The 12,649-nt window shown below is 49.7% G+C and overlaps 1 protein-coding gene across 7 annotated transcripts in view; it reads left to right on the forward strand.

Moving 5' to 3' along the window:
* DYSF (dysferlin) overlaps positions 1-12,649 on the forward strand; it is a 304,879-nt gene that overhangs the window by 55,473 nt on the left and 236,757 nt on the right. The gene's annotated exons all lie outside the window — the stretch shown is intronic.

A 12,649-nucleotide genomic window follows, 5' to 3' on the forward strand; every position in this document is an offset into this window, starting at 1 on the left:
CCGTGGGCAGCAGCCCTTAGCCCAGGGCTTCTGGCTGCTGCTGCTGCAGCTGGGGGTCCGTGCTGCATATACAGGGTCTGCAACTAGTTGTTGGCTCTGTGTATCTTGCACTGTTTAATGAAAGTGTGTCTGGGAGGGGCCCTTTAAGGGAGCGACTTGCTGTTGAGTCCGCCCCGTGACCCTGTCTGCAGCTGTGCCTGGCTCCCTTATTTCGATGTGTGCTACTTTGGCGTGTAGACGTTCCCTCGCTGTGCCTATTTCGATGTTGGGCTGAGCAACGTCGAAGTTGAACATCGACGTTGCCAGCCCTGGAGGACGTGTAGACGTTATTCATCGAAATAGCCTATTTCGATGTCGCAACATCGAAATAAGCTATTTCGAAGTTGGGTGCACGTGTAGACGTAGCCCCAGTGTCCTGCTCTCCAGGCTGGGTTAAGAAAGGGTCTGCAGCCCAGCGCCCTGGGTAAGGACTTCAGCAGTTCAGGAAATGATCCCTAATGTATGCTTAATAGCTGCTCCTCTTGGCACATATCCCGCAGCTTTATGAAGCTAAACAAATCTACAACTCAACGAGAAATAGCCATTGGCTCCTAACCAAAACCCAGCAAGTGACTGCCCCAAAAGGGAAGTAAAACGTCACGACGGCAGGTGGCTGGTGGGGGGTAATTGGAAGGAGGGTCTGGGATCCCGGCTGGGCAAGTGTGACAGAGCCTTGCCGTGGGAAAAGCAGAGAGCGAGACCCAGAAGCCCTTCTGACAAATAGGGTCTTCGCCCTCCAATATACCCACCTAGCCAGCACTAGGGGTGGTGATTATGACACAGTGGGAGCTTTCTGACGAGCTGGACCAAAAGCCTCATGGTTTTGAATACCTCTTCCCAAGCGAATCGTAAAACTTAATTGAAATCCCCTGTCCAGGACCCAACTCTGAGTGAAAGGCCAAACGAACAAACGGGCCCCAGTTCGTCCAGGTGCTAATTAGTTTTCAGATAGCCACAAAAACTCCCAGAGCATTGGGCGGTTAAAGGAATCCTTCTCTTTCTAAACCACTAACACCTCCTATGTAAATGGGGGCAGCCCATGCGCCCCACCCCACAGACCCCCACCTACCCCCTGTTCTCCCGTCACCTCACCTTCTTCCAACGCCTCTCCAAGGAGCTGGGGCTCTGGCCTTGGGCTGGGAGGGAAGGGAAGGGGAGTTTCCAGGCACAGGCAGGAGTGGAGTTGGGGTATAGCTTCCCCAAAGGGGGGATCCACTTGCTGCTCTGGTCCAAGCGATGGAAAATGGTCTGGGGCCCTTTTAAATCACATGGGGTCCTGGATAATTAATTGCCCCCTTTACCCCAGTCCGGTCAGCAGGCCAGGCTGAGCCCCGCTCCCACACTCCAAGCCCCTGGGCCCCAGCCTGGAGCCCCGCCTGCTGCTCTCCAAATCCCCCCAGTGTCAGCCCCACCTCAGAGCCCCCACCCTCAGCTGGAGTCCTCACTCCCCCCATGCCCCATCCTGGAGCAACCTCTCTCATTCCAAGTCCCTTATTTTTGGCCCCACCCGGATCCTAGTGGGAGTCACAAAATCTAGCAGCCTGCCCCCCAGAAGAGCCAATCCAGCCCTGCCCGCCCTCCTGCACGATTCACCTCCCCTGTCCTCTTCTTCCTGCCTCTGCCCCCTCCCAAGTCCTGCCTCGGGAAAGTCCACGACAGCACATCCGACCAAGCAGGTCTTTGCCCACGAAAGCTTGTGCTCCAAAATATCTGTTAGTCTATAAGGTGCCACAGGACTTCTTGTTGTTTTTCCTGAGTCCTGTCCCCATCTCTTGTGGGACTTCCCCAAACCCAGGAGCCCCCATCTAACCCCTGCCCTGGGCTTAGCTGCCCTCTTTACCCCCTGAAGTTGTTTGCTGCTGCCTGTGGGTTACCAGGCTAGGCACAGCCCCGCAGGCAGCTCCCCTCGCTTCCCAGAAGCCATCCCCTTTCCACCCCCAAAGAGCTGATCTGGCTGTCCCCCAGCAGACCCCTTTTCTCCCCAGCAGCTGCCCCCAACCCCTGAGTGGGTGTGATGGGGTTCAGGGGTCCCCAAGCACTGCACCCCATCCGCAGGCAGGAGTGACTCTCACTCAGCACGTAGAACAGGAAGTTTATTAGGCGACAGAGGCCCAGTTTCTTACAGAAAAGTCAGTGCAGCAATCAGAGACAGTCATAGCAACCCGTCCTGGGGAGAGGAGCCCGAGGGGTGCCCCCTCTGGGGTGTAGCTTCCCCCCTCGCCAGGCTGGCAGCTCCCTCTCCCCTCCAGCTTCTAACTGCTGCCTCAGATTCAAGCCCTGCTCTTCGTTCAGGTCAGCGGTGTTCCTTGCCACCTTAGCTTACAGCCCCAGGGGTCATCCTTAGCCACTGGGAGCTGCTCTGCTTGTCTCACACACATCCAGCTTGAGTCTCAGATGCACTCCCTCCCCACTCCATCACAGTGGGTGCCCCCTTTAGCTCCCCATAGAGCCCTACTCTCCCTCTCCACCCCCATCCCCATCCCATTACTTGGCTGTTCTGGGAGGTGGGGGAACTGTCTGAGACACTGCAGCTCCTTCGTCTTTCTCCAGCAGCGTGAGCAGAGGCAGCCCGAGGGAGCGCGACAGCTGCCGACCCTTTCCCCTGTCCCTCTGCGGCACTGGGGTTGCTCACGACACCCCGTGCCTCCCCCATGAACCACCTACCTGGGGAGCAGATATTTAACTAAAAGGCTCTTCAACCTATCTGAGAAAGGTCTCGCCTGAGGCAAGCGCTGGAAGTTGCGGCTAGACAAAGTCACCCTGGAAAGGAGTTCCACCTTTTGAACAGGGAAAGGAGCTTGTTACTGGCACGACGTACCAAGGTTCAAGTTCCGACCAGTGCGTCAAATTCGGTGATGGGATGAACGCTCGATGTTGCCGGCTCTCTGTGAACCTATTGTGGGTTTTGTGGTCTCCAGCGTTTTTGTAGTGCCGCTGCTCCTAGATCCTGTGATTAGGTGCAAATCTCTGATTTTATTTTGTCTTCTCAAAGAAGTAAGTGTATAGCGCTCGGGAGGGCCGGGGATCCACTGGAAACTGGCCCTGAGTGCTTGGGAAAGGTTCAGAGGCCGACCAGCAGATGCAAAGATGATGGTTTTTTTTTATTTTTTAATGAAAATCTCCTGATTTTAAACCAGTCTCCTGTTTTTTGGGACCTGACTGGGGATTTTTGACCATTGCGGTTGGCGCTTCTGAATGCTGCCGTGTAATAACTTTCGCAGCTGGTGTAAGCGGGCGGGAATGGTGAAGCAGTTCCCTTGTGCTAGTTGGCATTCGGTGGCTGCACAGAACAATTGTCACCTGCATGCTGGGATGGCAGGAGAAGGAGCAGTGGGAAAACCAGGGAGCGGAAGAGAAAGTAGTTTGTAGATTCTTAGGGTATGTTGATACTTACCGCCCGTTCGGCACGCCGCGATCAATCCTCCAGAGTTCGATTGTGCTGCATCTGTGAAGATGTGTCAGAATCAATCTCTCTGGGCTCAGCTGTTGAGCCTGGTACTCCACACAATAGAATGGAGCAAGGTACGTTGGCGTGAGCCTGAAGAGCCCCGATCTACACCAGGGAATAAAGTCGATCCTGATACATTGATTCTAGCAGTGCTAATGGTGTGGCTAGCTTTGCGTTTCTGGGGTCAACTTTGTTCCCTAGTGTTGACCAGGCCATAGAGTTGAAAGCCAGCAGGGACCATGGGACCATGCAACCTGATGCTCTGGCTAGCACAGGCTAAAGTGTCACCCAGTGACCTCTGCACTGAGCCCAGTCTCTCGTGTTGGGCTAAAGCTGGGGTGCACAAAGGAGGGGGCGGGCCTCCTTGGGTGGCGTGAAATTTCATAAGAGGGGAGCACAGCTGGCTGCTGGGGCTCGGGCTCGTCCCTCTCATTGAAAATGTTGAAATCTGTTCCTGGTTTTATGTCTGTGTATTCACGCTTCTGCAGCCATTAGCGCAGTTTTTACGTTCTACAGACTTATTTTCTCACACACGTTGCAAGTTTTTTTTTTCATAAGCAAATGACCAAAATTTCCATCGGTTTGGATAACATCAGCCAGGGGGCCCTGCTAACTGTAGGGAGTAAAAGTGGGGCCCAGCATAAAAAGTTTGCTCACCCCTGGGCTAAAGAATTAAATTAATCGATTTTCTTTACTTTGCGCCATCTTGTTTTTCCTTCTACTCTCCCTCCCAGGAGGGCACTTCTAACCGCACAGTTCCTTCCGGTGCTGGCATGAGCAAAAGGTTTGCAAGTATTAGTATTTTAACTACAAGTGAAAAGTTGTGTAACACCAACAGACCCAGGTTGCCAGCCCCAGGGATAGAACCTACAGAGCATAGGGTCTAAAGCCCTGTACTCTACCGTGTGAGCTACAGGCCAGCTGGCTCCCAACTAATGCTGTAGAGCAGAGACTTGAATGGTGTGGAGAAAGTGAATACAGAAAAGTTATTTACTTGTTCCCATAATATAAGAAGTAGAGGACACCAAATGAATTTAGTGGGTAGCAGGTTCAAAACTAATAAAAGAAAGTTTTTCTTCACACAGCGCACAGTCAACCTGTGGAACTCCTTGCCAGAGGACGCTGTGAAGGCCAGGACTCTAACAGAGTTTAAAAAAAGAGCTCGATAGATATTTGGAGGTTAGGTCCATAAATGGCTATTAGCAAGCGGTAAGGTATGGTGCCTAGCCTTTTGTCAAAGGCGGGAGATGGATGGCAGGAGACAAATGGCTTGATCATTGTCTTCAGTTCACTTCCTCTGGGGCACCCGGCATTGGCTACTGTTGGCAGACAGGATACTGGGCTAGATGGACCTTTGGTCTGACTCAGTGTGGCCGTTCTTATGTTCTTAGACTTCACTCACCCCAGATGAGGTCTCAGTACCTCTGGGTACTACAGTTGAAAAAACCTGGGGGGAACTCCAGTTGCACTGTTTTGTGAAACTTGCCCCTGAGTGTTGGGCAACGTTTGTCAAATAAAAAATGGTATTTGTTGCTTCTTTTGACCAGGACTGCCCCCTCAGTTTAAAATGAAGCAGAAAGAAAAATGGTATCTATTGAATGACTGACGCCTTTGCCCTGGGGCACGCTGGTTTTTCCAGGAAAGTCTCCAGCCTTGCTTGCCTGGTAGCTGATAAGATCTCAGTTGAAGAAAATGAGTCAACAGCTGAGGATTTATAGTAGAAAGTTCCTGTTTCCCAGGTGCAGTTTGTTAGTGCGTTTGCAGATGGACAGAGAAGAGGAAGTGAATCTATTTTTGGCTATTAAGATCTGATCTTAGGAGTGACTTGTTACTGCCATAAAATCCTTCACCTGGCATGCACGAGATCTCAGGGGGTTTCAATCTGATATTCAGATGCCTCACAAGACAGATTCTATTCCCAAGAAAGGGGCGTGGGCTGCAGCTGTTTGGCTATCTGTTTGATCTGCCTCGGAGGCATGGACTGTGCCTTGTGAGTTGCACGTAAAACAGGCTTTCTGCATGCCCATCCAGTGCTTGGGGGTCAGGGTGCAAGTCAGTGTGGGCCTTGGTTGGATCTGGTGAGATATGTGCTTAGATTGTTAGCAATTTAGGGCAGGGACTGGCTTTTGTTCCGTGTTTGTGTAACACCTGGGACGGTGGGGTCTGGGCCATGAACGGGCCTTGTCGGTGCTCTGGTAATAATACATGTGGAACACTCAAAAGGATTGACTTGCTCCTGTGTGACTGAAAGCTACAAAGGAGGAGAAAGCTCTGGGCTATTGGTCGAGCGCAGCCTGATTATGAGCTGCCGACAGAACTGTCTTTTCCTATAGGCAGAGTACGCAGTTGCATTGGGCACCTGAAGGTGACACCTTTTTAGGTGTCAAATCTGAGGAACTCACTCAGATTGAAGTGACATTAGAGGAGGTTTTGGAATTAATTGATAAGCTGAATAGTAACAAGTCTCCAGGACCAGACGGCATTCACCCAAGGGTTCTGAAAGAACTCAAATGTGAAATTGCGGAGTTATTAACTGTGGTTTGTAACCTATCCTTTAAATCCACTTTGGTACCAAATGACTGGAAGACGGCCAATATAACACCAATATTTAAAAAAGGCTCTAGAGGAGATCCTGGCAATTATAGACCGATAAGTTTAACATCAGTACCAGGCAAATTAGTAGAAACACTAGTAAAGAGTAAAATTGCAAGGCACATAGAAGAGCACGAATTGTTGGGCAAAAGTCAGCATGGTTTCTGCAGAGGGAAGTCGTGTCTAACTAATCTATTAGAATTCTTTGAAGGGGTTAATAAACATGCAGACAAGGGGCACCCAGTGGACATAATATACCTAGATTTCCAGAAAGCCTTTGACACGGTCCCACACCAAAAGCTTTTATGTAAATTAGGTGGTCATGGGATAGGAGGAAAGGTCCTTTCATGGATCGGGAATTGGTTAAAAGACAGAAAACAAAGGGTGGGAATAAATGGTAAATTTTCACAATGGAGGAGGGTAACTAGTGGTGTTCCCCAGGGGTCAGTCCTGGGACCGATCCTGTTCAACTTGTTCATCAATGATCTAGAAAATGAGGTAAGCAGTGAGGTGGCAAAGTTTGCAGATGACACCAAGTTGTTCAGGACAGTCAAAAGCAAAAGGGATTGTGAAGAACTACAAAAAGATCTCAGCAAACTGAGTGATTGGGCAGCAAAATGGCAAATGAAATTTAATGTGGGTAAGTGTAAGGTAATGCATGTTGGAAAAAATAACCCAAATTACACGTACTACATGATGGGGTCAAATTTAGCTACGACAGATCAGGAAAGGGATCTTGGAGTTATAGTGGATAGTTCTCTGAAGACATCCATGCAGTGTGCAGCGGCAGTTAGTAAGGCAAATAGGATGTTAGGAATTATTAAAAAAGGGATCGATAATAAGACAAAAGATATCATACTTCCCCTATATAAAACTATGGTACACCCACATCGTGAGTACTGCGTGCAGATGTGGTCTCCTCACTTCAAAAAAGATATATTGGCATTAGAAAAGGTTCAGAAAAGGGCGACTAAGATGATTAGGGGCTTGGAACGGGTCCCATATGGGGAGAGGCTAGAGAGACTGGGACTTTTCAGTTTGGAAAAGAGGCGATTGAGGGGCGATATGATAGAGGTATATAAAATCATGAATGGTGTGGAGAAAGTGAATATAGAAAAATTATTTACCTTTTCCCATAATACAAGAACTAGGGGACACCAAATGAAATTGATGGGTAGTAGGTTCAAAACTAATAAAAGGAAATTTTTCTTCACACAGCGCACAGTCAACCTGTGGAACTCCTTGCCCGAGGAGGCTGTGAAGGCCAGGACTCTATTAGGGTTTAAAAAAGAGCTTGATAAATTTTTGCAGGTTAGGTCCATAAATGGCTATTAGCCAGGGATAAAGTATGGTGCCCTAGCCTTCATAACAAGGGCAGGAGATGGATGGCAGGAGATAAATCACTTGATCATTGTCTTCTGTTCTCCTTCTCTGGGGCACCTGGCATTGGCCACCGTCGGCAGATGGGATGCTGGGCTGGATGGACCTTTGGTCTGACCCAGTATGGCCATTCTTATGTTCTTATGTTCTAAGATTTAGGGCACCGCTCCATCTTAATGGCCAACACTTGGTGCTTCCTCTCCCTGTTCCGTGACCCTGCTTCTTCCAGAGAGGCCCTAGTGAGCTTCAAAAATGAAACAGTTTCCCAGAGCTATTTGCAGAACGTGCGAAAGAGCCGTTTCACTGGCGTTAGCAAATCCTGTCACTTTGTGAAGTCGCTGGGTTAGTTGACAGGTCCTTTGTTAAAAATTTCTTTTAAAAATATTTCCTCAGCGTGTTGCTGTAAATGATAAGAGCACATCTTAACAAAATTGTCCCCCCTCCCCCAAAGCTGCCCTTGGGAGCAGGGCCGTCAGTTTAACAGTGCGGAGTTGGGCTTCTTAACTCCTAAGAACAACAAGAAGTCTTGTGGGACCTTATAGACAAACATATTTTGGAGCATAAGCTTTCGTGGGCAAAGACCCGCTTCCCTCTGAAACGCCCCCCCCGCCGCCCGACTCATGCATCTGATGCAACGGGTCTTTGCCCACGAAAGCTGATGCTCCAAAATATCTGTTAGTCTATAAGGTGCCACAGGACTTCTTGTTCTCGAAGCTACAGACTAACACGGCCACCTCTCTGATCCTTAAATCCTAAGGACGTCTCTGGCTGCCAGTGTGATGTGGCAGTGAAAAATACCAATGCAATCCGAGGATGCCTCTGGCATTGTATTTCCTGTAGAGAAGAGGGAGGGTTAGGACCATTCTGCAAGGCAGTGGCGAGATCTCACCTGCAGAATGGTGGGCAAATCTGGTCTCATAGAATGTTAGGCCTGGAAGGGACCTTGAGAGGTCATCAAGTCCAGCCCCTGCCCTCATGGCAGGACCAAGTACTGTCTAGACCGTCCCTGATAGACATTTATCCAACCTGTTCTTAAATCTCTCCAGCGATGGAGATTCCACAACCTCCCTTGGCAATTTATTCCAGTGTTTGACCACCCTGACAGTTAGGAACTCCCACGCAGCAGTGCTGGAACTAGTGCTGTGAGAGGTGCTACCTCACCCCATGGCTTGGGGAGGCTTCCTTTATAAACAGGGTTTACAGTTTGGTTCAGTGGCTCTCAGCTCCTCCTATTGCACAAACTGTTCTGGCGGCCCTGCTCCCACGCCTGAGAGAAATGAATTCAAACTGGAGCAGGTACGGGCAAGGATGATCTGAGGAATGGAAAACCTGCCTTGAGAGCCGACGCAGAGAGCTTGGCTTGGTTAGCTTGACCAAACGAAGGCTGAGGGGAGAGAGGGCTGCTCTCTGGAAACACAGCAGTGAATTAAACACCAGGCAGGAAAAGGAGTGTTGTAAGGTAAATGCCAATGCAGACACAGGAACCCCTGGTTCTGAACTGGCCATCAATAAGTGTAGGCTAGAAGGTTTCTCACCATCAGAGGAGTGAAGTTCTGGAGCAGCCTCCCAACGGGGGTGAAAAACCTGACTGGCTTCAACACTGTGCTTGCTGAGTTTCTGGTGGGGATGGTAGGACCAGGCTACTCCCAGTGGCCTCTAGCTGAGCTGCCACGGCCGGCAGCAATAGCTGCAGTGGATGACAATGGTACAGGCTCGATGGGGAGGGTTCTGAGTTACTGCAGAGAATTTTTCCCCAGGTGTGTGGCTGGTGGGTCTTAGCAAAATGCTCAGGGCCCAGTTGGTGGCCAGGTCTGGGACAGGGACGGAATTTTCCCCCAAGTCACCTTGTCACAGAGTTTTTGCCTTCCTCCGCAGCATGGGGCAGGGGTCACTTGCAGGATTACACTGGTGCAAATGGTGGGTTCTCTGTAACCATGCACTGAGGCTGTCAGTCATTCAGCCAGCGGTTTGGGCTGGCTGGGCAAGGTTCTGTGATGTGCCGGTGGTCAGGCTGGATACTCAGGGTGGTCCTTTCTGGTCTCAAAGTCCAAGTCCAAGAGACGGGTCTCAAAATATAACTATAAATGGGGAATCCTCATCGGGGGGGGGGGGGGGGGGCGTTTCTAGCAGGAGTAATGTGCATGCAGGGGTGTGGGTGTGCACAAGAGGCCTTATGCACCCCCCACAGCACCTCTCCCCTGCTGTCTTCTTCTGGAGCAGTGCTGGACTGCTGCAGGGGGAGGGAGGGAGGGAGGACTGCCCCCACTCACTGTCACTCTTGTGGCTGTTCCACAGGAAGAGGACGGGGGACAGAGGCAGGGCATGGGGAGGAGGGAGAGGGGCGTGGCCAGAGCATGGATGGGGAGGGAGTGGGCCCTGGGTTGGGAGGGGCAGGGCAGGGGCATGTGGCTAGCGCCCACCTGAAACCGCCACACCAGTCGCCATTGGGTTCCAGTGGAGTCCTGCAGGGATCGGTACTTGGCTGTTGCTGTTGAACAATTTTACCTGTGACCTGGAAGAAAACGTGGAAACTGGTAAAGTTTGCAGATGATGCAAAAATGTTGTGAACGGCAAATAATGCAGGAGCGGGGTCACTAATGCAGAATGGTGCAGACTGATAAGCTGGCGACAAGCCAACAGTAGATGCTTGAACATGGCTGAATGGAAGTGGAACAAAGGATGTAGGTCCCACTTACAGGACGGCGGATTCTAGCCTGGCAAGGAGGGACTCTGAGAAGGGTTTGGGGGCATAGTGGATTATAAGCTCCCAGGGGAATGCCAAAGGGCCAGCGTGATCTTTGGATGCGTAAACAGGACTCTTCAGTAGAATCCTAGAGGGTTACTTCCACTCTGTATCAGTTGTTGCCCTGACTGCTGCTGGAGTTCCCTGTCTGGTTCTTCCAGGAGGTTGCTGACAAACTGGAGACATGTTGGAGAAAAGGGAATGAGGAAGGGGTTAGAAAACCTGCTTTCTCATGACGGGCTGGAAGAGCTCCATCTGTTCAGCATGGCGAAAAGAAGGGTGACTTGAATACCGACTATATGTACTTGATGGGGGAACCAAGATTTAATTATGGGCTCTGCAGGAAGGTATGAGATGATCCAGTGGCTGGAAGTTGAAGCCAGACAAATTCAGGCAGGAAATAAGGTGTAACTTTTTAAGGAGGAGAGAAATTGACGAGTGGATCAGTTTCCCCAGGGTCACAGTTGATTCTCCATCACTGACAACTTTAAAACCAAAATTAGATGCTTTCCCAGCTGTGTGATGCCAGAGCTCAGACTATAGGATCACAGTGGTTCTTTCTGGCCTTGGAATCCATGAAAAAATCCACAAATAAATAAGAATATTGGCCCCTTTTTGATCGTTAATTTGTCATGTGGCTGTGTTTGGATCGGGGGAACGTGGCTTTAGTTTTCTCATCAGAAGGTATCTGAGCACCTTCAGAAACCTTTTCCCTGTTCTGCAGATGATGTGACTACAGTGCAGGGAATCTCAGCTGCCCAGCGTGCCTTACAGTCACTGCCAGCAGCACTGGGAACAGAACCCATGTCTCTGATGCCATGACACCGTGCACCAGTAGGCCACGGCCCTGTTCCTTGTCCATCTGTGTTCCTCCAGCCTGTCTTCCCTCTCCATGTCCAAGGACGTTGCTTAATTCTTCAGCTCTTCCCGTGTTGAGAGAGACATGAAATGGTCTAGAGCTGCCCTCTAGTGGCAGATTATTTAATCACCAGCACACCTTCAAATTGCCCACTCAGCCGCCGTTATTTCTTGAACAACTGGAAAAACAACGAGAAGTCCTGTGTCACCTTATAGACTAACCGGTCATTTGATGCATGACTAACCGGTCATTTGGTGCACTCCTTTCCCTGCCTGTCATGGGCAAAGACCCACTTTGTCAGATGCATGCATGCGGGGAAGCAAGGGGGCGTGGGATTATGGCCATTTAGCCAGGGCAGAATTGAGAGTTTTCTGTGCAGTACAAATAATCATTTTTCAGGAGCACGGAAGGCAGAAACCCTTTCGAGTACAGTGCCGTCACTTTCACCTGTTGCATCATAACTGGCCATGTTTTCTGATCATATGGTGTGAGCTCCTGCATCACACATCTGGGAACGCGTCTAATTTTGGTTTTCAAACTGTCAGTGATGGAGAATCAACTGTGACCCCAGAGAAACTGATCCACTCGTCAATTTCTCTCCTTGTTAAAAAGTTGTTCCTGATTTCCTCTCTGAATTTGTCTGGCTTCAGCTTCCAGCCACTGGATCACTTCTGAGTCCTCTCCCTGCTGTACTGCCTTGGCATGCTAGAGATACGGCTTCTGTCCATGGCCTACTGGGTGGTGGTGGGCAACTCATATCCCCTCTTTCTGCCTGTTTCCCTTTTATCAAATGAGGCAGATTATACTGACCCCCCTGTGTAAATTGCTTTGGGATCTACTGATGAAGAGTGCTAGAGAAAGGCATTGTGATCACGTTGCCGACTCAGAGAGGTAGCAGCATAAGTCTGTATTTTCACAACACAAAAGCCAGTCCTGTAGCACTTTAAAGTCTGACAAAATAATTCATTAGGCGATGAGCTTTCATGGGACAGACCCACTTCCTCAGATCTGGACAATTTATGAGGTAATGAGCTTTTGTGGGCAAGACCCAAAGGGTCTCTAATAAATAAAACTGTTTAGTCTTTAAGATGCTACAGGACTGCTTGCTTTGTTTTGCGAATATACAGACTAACACGACTACCCTTCTGAGACCATGCTGACCTGTTTATTTGCAATGCAGGTGTGTGTGGGCTACGGGGCAGCCCAGCTCTTGAGATAAGGGATGGCAGAGCAGGCACGTTGCACTCACAGTACCTGATAAGACAGGGAAGAATTTAACTCTGGAATTTTCTCCACATGAAAGAATAAATGGACATGAATCAGACATCAGGAACGGTAACATACACAAACCTGTAGGAGAACATGTCAATCTCCCTGGACACTCAGTAACAGATTTAAAAGTAGCCGTCCTGCAACAAAAAAAGAAATCAGAAATAAACTCCAAAGAGAAATTTCTGAGCTGCAATTCTTTTGCAAATTTGGCTCCATCAACCAAGGATTGAACAGAGACTGGGAGTGGCTGGCTCATTACAAAAGCAGTTTCTCTGCTCTTGATGTTCACACCTCCACTGATGATGGGCCACATACC

Source organism: Carettochelys insculpta, chromosome 4, assembly GCF_033958435.1.
Source record: "Carettochelys insculpta isolate YL-2023 chromosome 4, ASM3395843v1, whole genome shotgun sequence".
In the NCBI taxonomy this organism is placed as follows: Eukaryota; Metazoa; Chordata; order Testudines; family Carettochelyidae; genus Carettochelys; species Carettochelys insculpta.